The sequence below is a fragment of the Schistocerca americana genome, chromosome 9 (assembly GCF_021461395.2).
Source record: "Schistocerca americana isolate TAMUIC-IGC-003095 chromosome 9, iqSchAmer2.1, whole genome shotgun sequence".
NCBI classification, from domain to species: domain Eukaryota; kingdom Metazoa; phylum Arthropoda; class Insecta; order Orthoptera; family Acrididae; genus Schistocerca; species Schistocerca americana.
This window is the reverse complement of record NC_060127.1, coordinates 124,341,573-124,353,910: the sequence shown is the minus strand read 5'-3', so window position 1 is coordinate 124,353,910 and position 12,338 is coordinate 124,341,573.

Genomic DNA, 12,338 nt, shown 5'->3' with positions numbered 1-12,338 from the left:
TGCAAGCAAGTGCGATTTGCAGAGCAGTCATGTAGCTATAATTATATCAGAGGAGAACTTGTGACGTAAAACTCATTAGACATTGTGCAAGATGAAATATGGCTGAATTGCATTCACAATGCTACAAGAAAAACTATGTTAACATTACGCATATTCCACTTCTTTTCGTTTCTAGGACAACAGTCTCTATAAACGATGAATTTTATTTTCAAATCCATAACTGATACACACCTCACACAGCAGTTCGCACTGCAACGCCTTGAGTAATGTATAACACGATATTCCATACTGCAGTTCACTTCATAACTCCTTGAGGGATGTATGGCATATTCCAGCAATACAATACATTACCTCACAGTTTAGTTTCCGCCACAGCACCTCGACGAATTAATGGCACATTATAGAAGTATATCGCAGTAATGTACACTGCAGTTGGCACCACACCAACTTGTTGAATATACAGCAGAATCCAGCAGTATAATGCAGTAACTCACACTACAGTTCGTACCACACTGCCTTGTGGAATATAGGCAATATTCCAGCACTATAACGCAATAGCCCAAACTGCAGTTCGCACCACGCCGCCTCATGGAATGTGTGGCATAATCCAGCAGTATAATGCAGTTACCCACAATGCAGTTCGCACCATACCACCTTGTAGAATGTGTTGAAAATTCCAGCAGTATAACATAATAGCCCATACTGCAGTCCACACCACAACGCCTTTTGAATTGCATGGCATATTCCAGCAGTATAACACAATACCTCGCACTGAGTTCGCGATCCCACCACCTTGTGGAAAGTATGTGCTCTGAAATGCTTGTCTTTTCATCTTACCATCTTATTTATTTATTTCACATGTTCCATTACATTGTAATATCACATCTGTGAATTTTAGATTAACAAAAATAAGACAACTCAGCTCATGCAAATACAAAATAAGATTACATCAAGACTTAACAGTTTACTGAAATGTCAAATTATATTTGCTTGTACAGATCTTCATCTTGACTTATGACTCGCAATCTGTTAGCCATCTAGCATACATTCGGGTGTTTAAAGATATGTATAAAATTACAATTGATACCAAAGAGGATCAATATAACTGAGAATCTTATTGAATTACAAAAGTTGTAAATGTATCTTATGAATTTACTAACTAAGTCTGATTTATTGATCGGCCGTCATTCACGCTTTTCGGTTATTTGCTTTCTGATAGTGTCCTGTCTGTCATAAAATTACTGCAGTCTAAAAGCATGTGGTCAATATTTTGGTTGTTTCCTCCATTACAGGTGCACAGTGCGTCATCAATTATGTAGCACCATTTACAATAGAGTTTTAGTTTTCCATTACCCATTAGATGACTCCAAAGTTCGCTTATAGTGGTAGCTTAATCGTTAAACGTCTGAGGATCCTAGGAAAACACGGTTTCGTATTTCCCTCCTTTTCCACTAAATCTCCTATTTGATGCTGAACCCTTCTGTCAGACTTCCTTTATTCCATGTGAGGTATTTTGTTGCATGTTATTGTTTTCCACGATTTGGCTGTTCTGTTAGCCAGGTTATCAGCTTGCAAATTGCTCCACATTCCTGTACAAGCTGTATTCCGTCATAAACCCACCTATCAGTTTCTGCATCAGAAATCTTCTCATTTGGCATCGTATATCTTCAACCAAGAAGTTATAATACTTTGGATTTCGTAATTGTCAGTGTGGATTACTGCAACACTTCAGAGTGGATTTTTGTATGTAAGTTGTATGTTAACCAGGGTTATTGTGCGGTTCGGCCCCAGGTGGACCCCCCTCCCCCCCACTCACCACGGAAAGACTCACACCAGACGAGTGTAGCCCCAATGTTTGGGTGGTAGAGTAATGATGGTGTACGCTTACATGGAGAACTTGTTTGTGCAGCAATCGCCACGTAGTGTAGCTGAGGCGGAATAAGGGGAACCAGCCCGCATTCGCAGAGGAAGATGGAAAACCGCCTAAAAACCATCCACAGACTGGCCTGCTCACCGGACCTCGACACAAGTCCGCCGGGCGGATTCGTGCCGGGGACGAGGCGCTCCTTTCCAATCCGGAAAGCCCTGCGTTAGACCGATCGGCACCAGAGTGGATTACTGCAAGTCTATCAATATTCATTAAATTGTTGGCTGACTCAAGCGGATTTAGAATGCAAATTGTTCTGCATTGTTATTTGAGCATTCATTATGCAATATGGGCCGTAATTTATGACGAAGTTTCTTATTGATAAACATTGCTACCCCTGAGTCCACTCCGTCGTTTGATTTGCTTCCAACTCCGTATATGCATGTCCTACCTAGTTTGATATTGGCTGCGTGCCGCATTCATGGTGCCGTAATTTTAGTTGTCAGCAATGCATCTCAGGAAACCTGGGAGAGAATGCTGTTGTTTCCAAATTCAACAACCAGGAAGCAGTCGAGCGGTACTATGCAGTGGTTGGCGAAGCCCATCAGCGTCATATATTGGTGGCATGCCAGAAAGTGGTACCGTCACATCGACGCCACTGAAACCTGTTACACACGCGTCGCTGTCATGACACTGCAGTATTCCACGGACTGTGGCGTCATTCAGTTTGCACTCGTCAACATGCTTGGATCCACTCTACAGGCAGACACGTGACTCGCCCCGGCTGCTGACGTGTCAAGTGGCGGAGGCATTTGTCACTTGCAGGCGCCGGGCGTCGCTGCCAAAGTGGGCGCCCACAGCGCCGCATCACAGTCGAGACGCTTCTAATTAGCACTGAGCGCCAGCGAGTCACTGATCACGCAGTGCTCGTCTCACTCACCCACTAACTCATCATTCACTTTTTTTAAATGTCTTACACTACGTGATCAAAAGTATCTGGACACCTGATTGAAAATGACTTACAAGTTAGTGGCAATGCTGGAATTCAATATGGTGTTGGACAACCCTTAGCCTTGATAACAGCTTCCACTCTCGCAGGCATACGTTCAATCAGATGCTGGAAGGTTTTTGGGCAATGGCAGCCCATTCTCCACGGAGTGCTGGACTGAGGAGAGGTATAGATGTCGGTGAGGCCTGGCACGAAGTCGGCGAACCAAAACATCCCAAAGGTGTTCGGTAGATTCAGGTCAGGACTCTGTGCAGGCCAGTCAATTCCAGAGATGTTATTGTCGCGTAACCACTCAGCCACAGGCTGCGCAATATGAGCAGATGCTTGATTCAAAATTGTTAAGGCTTTCGTGGCCACTTGTTGACAAACTGCCTATAGGCATCTGTCTCGGGTTCTTCGGCCGACGTTCATCTAATGATTTTACTGTCGTTTCGCCAGCACGAGTGCCTGTATGCAGTATGCCAGTATGCAGTTCACCACCGGCAATGGGGGGTGAAGCTTTGACAATGCCAGCCACTCGTGCTGGCGAAACGACAGTAAAATCATTAGATGAACGTCGGCCGAAGAACCCGAGACAGAAGCCAATCAGCAGTTTTTCAGGTGCTTGATTTGTTGAAAGATACAATCGCCATCCCCGAATTTCTCTTCAACAATGGGAAGCAAGATGGTGCTTAAAACATCAGTGTAGGCCTGTGCTGTGATGGTGCCACGCCAAACAACAAGGGGTGCAAGCCCCCTCCATGAAAAACACGACCACACCACAATACGACCGCCTCCGAATTTTACTGTTGGCACTACGCACGCTGGCATATGACGTTCACCAGGTATTCGCGATGTTCACACCCTGCCCTCGGATCGCCACATTGTGTACCGTTATTCGTCACTCCACACAACGTTTTTCCACTAATCTTCTTACACCAAGCGTAAGGTGCTATGTGTGGCTTATCAGCATCCGCTCGACCATGAAACTCAGGTTTTCTCATCTCCCGCCTAATTGTGGATCTGATGCAGTTTGGAATTCCTGTGTGAAGGTCTGGATAGATGTCTGCCTATTCTTCATTACGACCCTCTTCAACTGTCGGCGGCCTCTGTCAGTCAACATACGAGGTCGACCTCTACGCTTTTGTGCTGTACATGCCCCTTCACGTTACCACTTCACTATCACATCAGAAACAGTGGACCTAGGGACGTTTAGGACTGTGGAGATCTCGCGTACAGACCTATGACACAAGTGACACCCAGTCACCTGACCACGTTCGAAGTCCGTGAGATCCGCGGAGCGCCCTATTCTGCTCTCTGACGATGTCTAATGACTACTGAGGTCGCAGATATCGAGTACGTGGCAGTAGGTGGCAGCAAAATGCACCTAATATGATAAACGTATGTTTTTGAAGGTGTTCGGACACTTTTGATCACATAATGTATGTGATGTAACAGACCAAGGAATACTCATTGAACTAAACTATACCACACCAGGCATACCACCAGAGCTACGTGCGTTTCACGTTTATAAATACTCCGAGTAATAACTTCGTTTATTCACATGTGCGCGTTGCTGATCAATATTTTATGCTCGAATAGAAAAAACATTATTATTTTACGTGATCCAATCACATTAATGTGACCACCTGTCAAAAGCCTGAATAACAACTCTGTGCAGCACGGACGTGCAGGAAGAGGGTTACGGCGGTTCCGGAACAACCGATATGGATGTGGAGGTGGTGGTAGTGGTGGTGGTAGTTAGTGTTTAACGTCCCATCGACAACGAGGTCATTAGAGACGGAGCGCATGCTCGGGTTAGGGAAGGATTGGGAAGGAAATCGGCCGTGCCCTTTCAAAGGAACCATCCCGGCATTTGCCTGAAACAATTTAGGGAAATCACGGAAAACCTAAATCAGGATGGCTGGAGACGGGATTGAACCGTCGTCCTCCCGAATGCGAGTCCAGTGTGCTAACCACTGCGCCACCTCGCTCGGTATGGATGTGGAACCATACCAGTTCCAGTGCTGTGGCCAGCTGTAATAGGCTACTGGGTTAAGGATCTATGGCAAAAACATCCCAATCGAGTTGGTCCCATTGATTCTCGATTTGGTGTAACTTCGGGCAGTTCGATGTCTAGGGCAGTAAACTTATCGTGTTGCTCTTAGAACCACACATGTACACTGGCAAGCCGTTTATCACATTGCATTGTCCAGCTGGTAGCTGCCATCGAGGTGAGAAAGAAAGAAACTGCATATAGGCGTGGACATAAGGACACACGCATACTTATGTTGATCCAGTGTGTCTTCCGGAATGACGAAATCACCCAGGGAATTCCAAGATAACATTCCACAGACCATAATGCTCCCTCCTTTGGTCTGGAACTATCCGACGATTGTAACAAGGACACTCTCTGCGCAACCCACCCACCATTTTGCACGACAATGCGCGGCGCATACAGCGCAAGCTGTGGCTGCTCTACATCGCTGGCAACGGGTTCTACACAACGCTGGTGACTACTTTGAAGGACACTAACAGGTGCAAACATGTAACTCTTTTGCATCCGTGTTGAAAAAATAGTTGCCACTATTTATGTTCCAGCCCTCGTATTTTGCTTTAACATGGTGATGCATGAAGTAACTTCTAACGATTTTGTTGTAATATGGTGATGTATGGAGCAATTTGTTACAATTTTTCTGGGACATGCTGACGTATGAGACGATTTGTCATGGTTTGGCCGTAACATTTCGGTGTATGGAGCACATTTTTAAAATTTTTCTGTGACATGGCGACGTACATGTAGTCTACACTGCATTATCAGCAGAAGATGAAACATTGTGTACTGCAAGGTAATGTCAGTACCCCAAGATATGGTCACCATAAAGTTTAGGGGACTATGGCATCAGTCATAGGCGTCCTAAGACGAGTTTTTGCCCAATAATTCATACAGTTCAGACCTGAGAATAACATTGTTTACTTCGGCACAAAGATAAACCTTTTCCTGTTGATAAGTGTAAGTTAGATTAACAACAGTGCTACATGTATTTTGCAGTGGTATAGAACAAATCATTACATATTTTGATGAATAATACAGACAACTTTGGTTTCTTTAATGTGTGGTATGAAAATCAAACTAGCTCATGGATATGTTCAGGTGCTACTTAAGCACTTATTGAGATTAACAGTGCCACTATCCTTGCCATATGGATTTTTAGTGCTACAGAACAGTAACTTACAGCAGTAGTGAATGTGTGCCATGTGTGTTTTATATTCGAAATCTTTGTATATTTTGATAACTAATTTCTGATAAGTAATCTCATTTTGGTGTAAAGACAGAAGTGTAATTTGTAGCAAGAACTCTGTAATTATACCTATGTACTACAATACACAAACTGTATGTGTTTTGTACTTATCTTTATGTATTTTGATAAATAATTCTATTTTGGTGCAAAGATAACATTTTCAAGATATCCAACGTTCCTATCTGTGAGGAAGCTTGTTCCATTATTGTCTTTGGCCATGTTGTATTGTGTTTACAATCATGTTTCATGTATTATGAAGTTATCCTTGCATATTTTGAAACTATGTACTCGAAGTGCCACAATACATTAAACATTTCAACAAAACAGTTCTTTTAGTGTGGGTTATTGTTATAAACAGTTTGAAAATGTGGCATCGGTGTATAGATCACATGTGGTACCTAAGCACTATTGTGTTCAAGATCAGAACGTAATTAAAGAACCTATATTATCTGGTTGGTATGTTTTTCTAGAGTAAAACATGATATGTTTTCTTCTTCCCCCATAAAATAGTACTTGGTGAGGTGAAACATTACTGAAAAACTTCTAAGAACATCAGGTGACGATAGTTCTATCAATGTACATGCAGTAAAATATAGTCTCAAGTAAGTCAATGATCGAAATGCCAGCACATTTTACATACTGGGTCAAATATTTTAGAGACTAACTCAAGCCTCTCTACAAAAAATGGGACACCACAGATGTCAGTAACTACTGGCCAGTCTCCATCCTTACAGCATTTTCCAAAATTGTTCAGAAAGTAATGTATTCAAGAGTGGTTAGCCATCTCAACAGAAATGGGATACTTAGTAAATCACAGTTCAGATTTCAAAAATGCTGTTCTACTGAGACAGAAACATACAATTTCACTGCCCACATAGTAGAGTCTTTAAATAATAAAATGTCACGAATAGCAATTTTCTGTGACTTATCCAAATATTTTGATTATGCAAACCATGAGATTATGTTACAGAAATTACAAGTCTATGGTATAAATGGAACAGCAAATGAGTGTTTTAAGTCATATCCAAAGAGCAGGAACCAAAACGTTTCTTTATATGGCTTAAGTGATTTAAGGAAGTTTCCCACTTCATCTAACTGGAGTGAAATTATATTAGATGTGCCACACAGTTCGATCATGGGTCCCCATCTGTTCTTGATATACGTGAACGACATCCCTTCTTATCTGAAACAAGAAACTAAACTGTCATTGTTTGCTGATGATTCATGCATCATTATGAATCCAGTAAAAGAAACTGCAAAAGGAAATCATACAAATAATGTCTTTGGAAAAGTTATTAATTGGTTTTCTGTGAATGGGCTTGGTCTGAACATCGAAAAAGATAGCACATCCAATTTTCTCCTGCAAGGAGTACAGTTTCTTCAGTAAATATATCAACAGAAGTCAGTAGCCAGGGTAGAGCATACTAAGTTTTTTGGTGTACATATAGATGAGAGCCTTAAATGGAAAATTCATATTTTGGGTCTCCTAAAACGACTAGGTTCAGCAACTTTTGCAATCAGAATAATTGCTAATTAGTAAGCTAACATATTTTGCATACTTTCACTCTGTGATGTCATATGGAATAATATTTTGGAGAAACTCAACATGTAGGCAAAAAGTATTGACTGCTCAGTAGAAAATGCTTTGAATAATATATGGGGCTCATAGTTGCACATCTTCTAGGCATCTGTTTAAAAGATTAGAAATTCTTACAATAGTCTCACAATATATTTAATCAGTAATGAAATTCGTTCTGAACAACTTGGACCAGTTTCAAAACAACAGTGACATTCATGATTACAATACCATAAGAAAGAAAGATTTACGCTGTCCTCTACTTAATCTACCTTTGACACAGAAAAACGTAAATATATGCTGCTGTAAAACTTTTCGATAAATTACCAAATGGGATAAAGTGTCTGACAGACAGCAGTAACAGTTTCAAAAATAAACTGAAATCTTGTCTCTTTGACCACTCCTCCTATACCGTAGATGAATTCTTGAACAGGAATAAATAAATCTATAGGTATAATATGCGCACTTTGTTCCATTTACGGGAATGAGCTAGGTAATAAATATTTTAAGCTTAAAGGAAAGAAACTTCTTTCTTGTGTGCATTTCTTATGCACTTGACACATTATGCATCGTAACAGTGACTGTGAAATTGATCACTGGAACACTTAACATACTAACATGACAAACAGATTGCAAACTTGGCATAAATACTGTGTGCGTTATTGATGTAGGTTTTAATACGTATTTTAGGCATGCAAATACTGTTAGTTACACTCTTAACATTTTTGATGGGCGTTTTAAATGTGAAAATATCATTTTGACTCTTGACATAGGCACAGTGTGTGTTTTTATCTTCTTTACTGCTAAAATTATTCTTGGTCATGTTTATTTCTGTGCATAGTGCCATTTAGGCATAAGACGAAACGTCAGCAGCTTGCTTAGCATCTTATTTAAGTAGAACACATGTGTTTTGTAGAGTTATATATACATGTACAGGTGGAAATTATGTAAGCTGGAGACTGCATGTTTTCAGAGATATTTTAGACATAAAAGTTACACATTGTGTCTATGACATAAATGTTGTGTTGCTGATGGATTCTTCACATATGTGTTAGATGTGGAATTACTGTAAGTTACGCCCTTTATGTATTTTAGATGTGGAAAAAACATTGTGAGACCTGACTGATGCATTCACTGTGTGTGTGTGTGTGTGTTGCTGTCATATATTTTGACATACATTTTAGATGTGGAATGAAAATTGTAACACTTGACATAAAAACTGTGTGCATGTGTGTGTGTAAGTGTGTGTGTGTGTGTGTGTGTGTGTGTGTGTGTGTGTGTGTGTGTGTGTGTGCTTACATATTTTTGATAAATAATAGGTACAATTTGATATGAATATATTTAATTTGAGGACTCCATAACGCCTTACATCAAGTGTGGTACAACAGACTGAACTAAGTTTGTTGACAGATGGTGAGTAACCTTAAAGTTAGATCACTAGCGCCAAGATGAAGATGTATTGTCATTATCTTTACATTCTTTCTGATAATTAATCGAATGCTTTTGATCATGAGACAAAATTCAACTTGTTTGGATACTTCTGAGCATTGCACATTTTAGATACATAATTTGGATGTCGAAATACTTACTATTAAGTAACACCCTTTACACGTTTTCAGTAAATAAGTCTTATCGTTTGCGCACTTTTGAACAGGGTGCAAAATTCAGATCGTTTGTATCCATTTGAACATGGAATCATAATGACTGGCAGAGAAGTTGTTGTTTTCACCGCCTTAGATTTTCTTGTAATTTCCCACAAGCGCAATTGAGCTAGTTCTGCATACTGCAATTTTTTGAAATTCCCGTCTCGCCATTTTGTGTTTTTTAATTACCTGCCATGCCATATTGCAGTTTTATTGAATTTGCCATAACCCCACTAAATATTTTTGAATTTCCTACTACTGCTATCTCATATTTTTTGGCGATTTCAGTACCGGCTATTGGTGGTTGCTTGAGCTGTTGAACAACTTTGCCACAGCCATTCAACTGTCAGTGCTTGGTTAAATGGTTAAATGATATGAAGATTGGCTATGAACTATAATGGGTGATTCATGTTAATGAATATCATGGAACCAATGTTTTCTCACATAGATCCCGTGAAGTTCTTATGTTTACTCATCATAATTCAATTCTCCAGGCTGTAGTGGCTAATTACTTGTAAACTGTTTACAAGTGAGCTCTCTGATACTAAGTTTCCCTCCAGGTGACTGCTGTTACAGAGTTATTTTCTTCTTATGGTTGTAATAGATGAAGTGGGGGACTTGTCAAAGGAAAGGTTGACCAACATTTAAATTTATTCTAATTAGTAAGGCATTCTTCTTATTTCTTTGGTGTTTTTCCCATATGTGACGTTTTAATAACGCAGTAACGCTGTTGACTCGAAATAACTTTCATGTCATGTACCTTATATTAGAGATGACCACTGACGACGGTGCTGTGCACAAATATGCATAGCATGCGATTTTTGATGCAGCAATGATGACGTATCTGTGCTTGTAACTTAGCTAACTACTGTGTTTTCTTAACACTGCATCTGATGTCGTTGTAGTACGTTCATGTAGCTCTCTTACCTTAGTATGGTGTGTTGTTGTATTTTTAGATGCACTTGACAATGGGCAGTCCCGAAACTAGTGGCGGAAATAACATCCTTCTTCAAATAGTATGGGGTTGTTTGATGTGAGGGAGCATCATGTTACCTGAGGACTTGTTTGTATGGAAGACAATGAAATGGAGTCATTGACGATGGTTATGAGGATATTGCGATTTTCCAGCTGCTAGAAGAAGAGCACTGAGCCATTAGATGAGTGATTGTGATTTGATGATGGGTGAGAGTAGGCCCATATTTGGTTAATTGAGATCAGTAAAAGGAAAGAGACTGATAGCCTAATAATGATAAACAAAATACATTACCTAATACTGATCATGATGAGATGTAACCCAGTATGAGTGGATACATTATTTTACTTACAAAATGTTAGGAGCTGCACTATGAATTGATTGTTTTGAAGTTGTAAAGCACATGAATTAGTTGAGATGAAGCGAGGCTTGCGAGAATATTAGTGATCAGTATTGTGTATGAAGACAGGGAAAAGGCAGAAGCTGGAGCACTGAGAAAATGTATAAATTGTAAAGGTTCCTTCCTCTGTCACTTAGATAAATGATCACCCACTGTGAGCCACCACTTAAAAATACCAACATGTAGATAGAAGACAAGTGAAGGTTTTCAATGTTTTAATGACTGCAGTATTGTGGTAAATTGCTCGGACCAAGTTTGCTTCTTCGTTGAATATGAGATAGATTACTGAAATTTCGAGTGTTTAATTAATGATTTGAAATGAAAGGTGATGATAGATATTTTCCAGACCTTGATTATTTTCCTGGTACTTATTTTCACAGTGATCTGAATTTTTATAAAAGCTGTACCAACCAGCAGTCGCACAAGTCAAATTGCGTTCCTCCATTTACCAGCTGTATAAGAATTGGGTGTATTGAAATGATAATGCTATAATTTTGCATGTTTATGTGTAAGTAATAATTTTTTTCTTTTTAGCTGTGTAGTTTGATTTCTATGGCTATCAAAATGTAGATGATACATGCGTCACCTATGTGTGGTGTTGTGATATAAATTATTTTGTTACTAAGAACACATTTTGTTGACATACCCAGCGAGTACTATGGTACTCTTCTATCGCTTGACACTCTCTTACAGGTGGTGACTTTTTTATGTATGCTCTGAGCTCAATGATTGTTTCCTTCCCGACAGATCGAGGAGTGACATCCGATTACAGATTGACCATTTAGCTATTTTTAGACATAATCACCATTTCTGTCGATGCATTTTTGTAGATGTTGTGGCAGTTTTTGTATGCCCATGTCATACCAGCTCGCCGCCATCCTATTCAGAAAGTTATGAACCCGTTCTTTCACCTTGTCGTCGGAGTTGAATGGCTTTCCGGCCAAATATTCGTTTAACCTAGGGAACAGGTGATAGTCACTGGGCGCCAAGTCAGGACTATATGGTGGGTGGGTGATTATATTTCACTGAAACTGTTGCAGGAGAGCACCGGTTTGCCGAGTGATGTGTGGGAGGGCGTAGTCATGGAGAATGTGTACACCCTTGCTGAACATTCCTCTTCTCCGGTTCTGAATTGCCCGTTTGAGTTTTTTTCAGAGTCTCACAGTACCTTCCAGCATTAAATGTAGTCCCACTGATTCAGCTCCGACGACGAGGTGAAAGAAGAGGTCCATAACTTTCTGAACAGCGTCTACAAAAAAGCATCCACAGAAATGGTGACTATGTCGAAAAATAGCTAAATGTTCAAGCCGTAAGCAGATGTAAACCATTGTAGAAATAGACAGGTCTATGTAAGAAATAGGAGACCTTACTTTTGGGATTACTCTCGTAACCTTTAGTCGTTGGCTGACGGACTGTCATACGATTCGGTTTAGCATGGTCTTTGCATGCTACTGACTTATCATCTGCTGCACATCATTCAATGGCCCACCCAACGCCATTCTCCACATCCATAATTGGCGGCATCTTCTGTCATAATAACCCCAACAGTCCCTGTGATGTGTCAGTGTGTACGATCAAGTGTGTGTTGA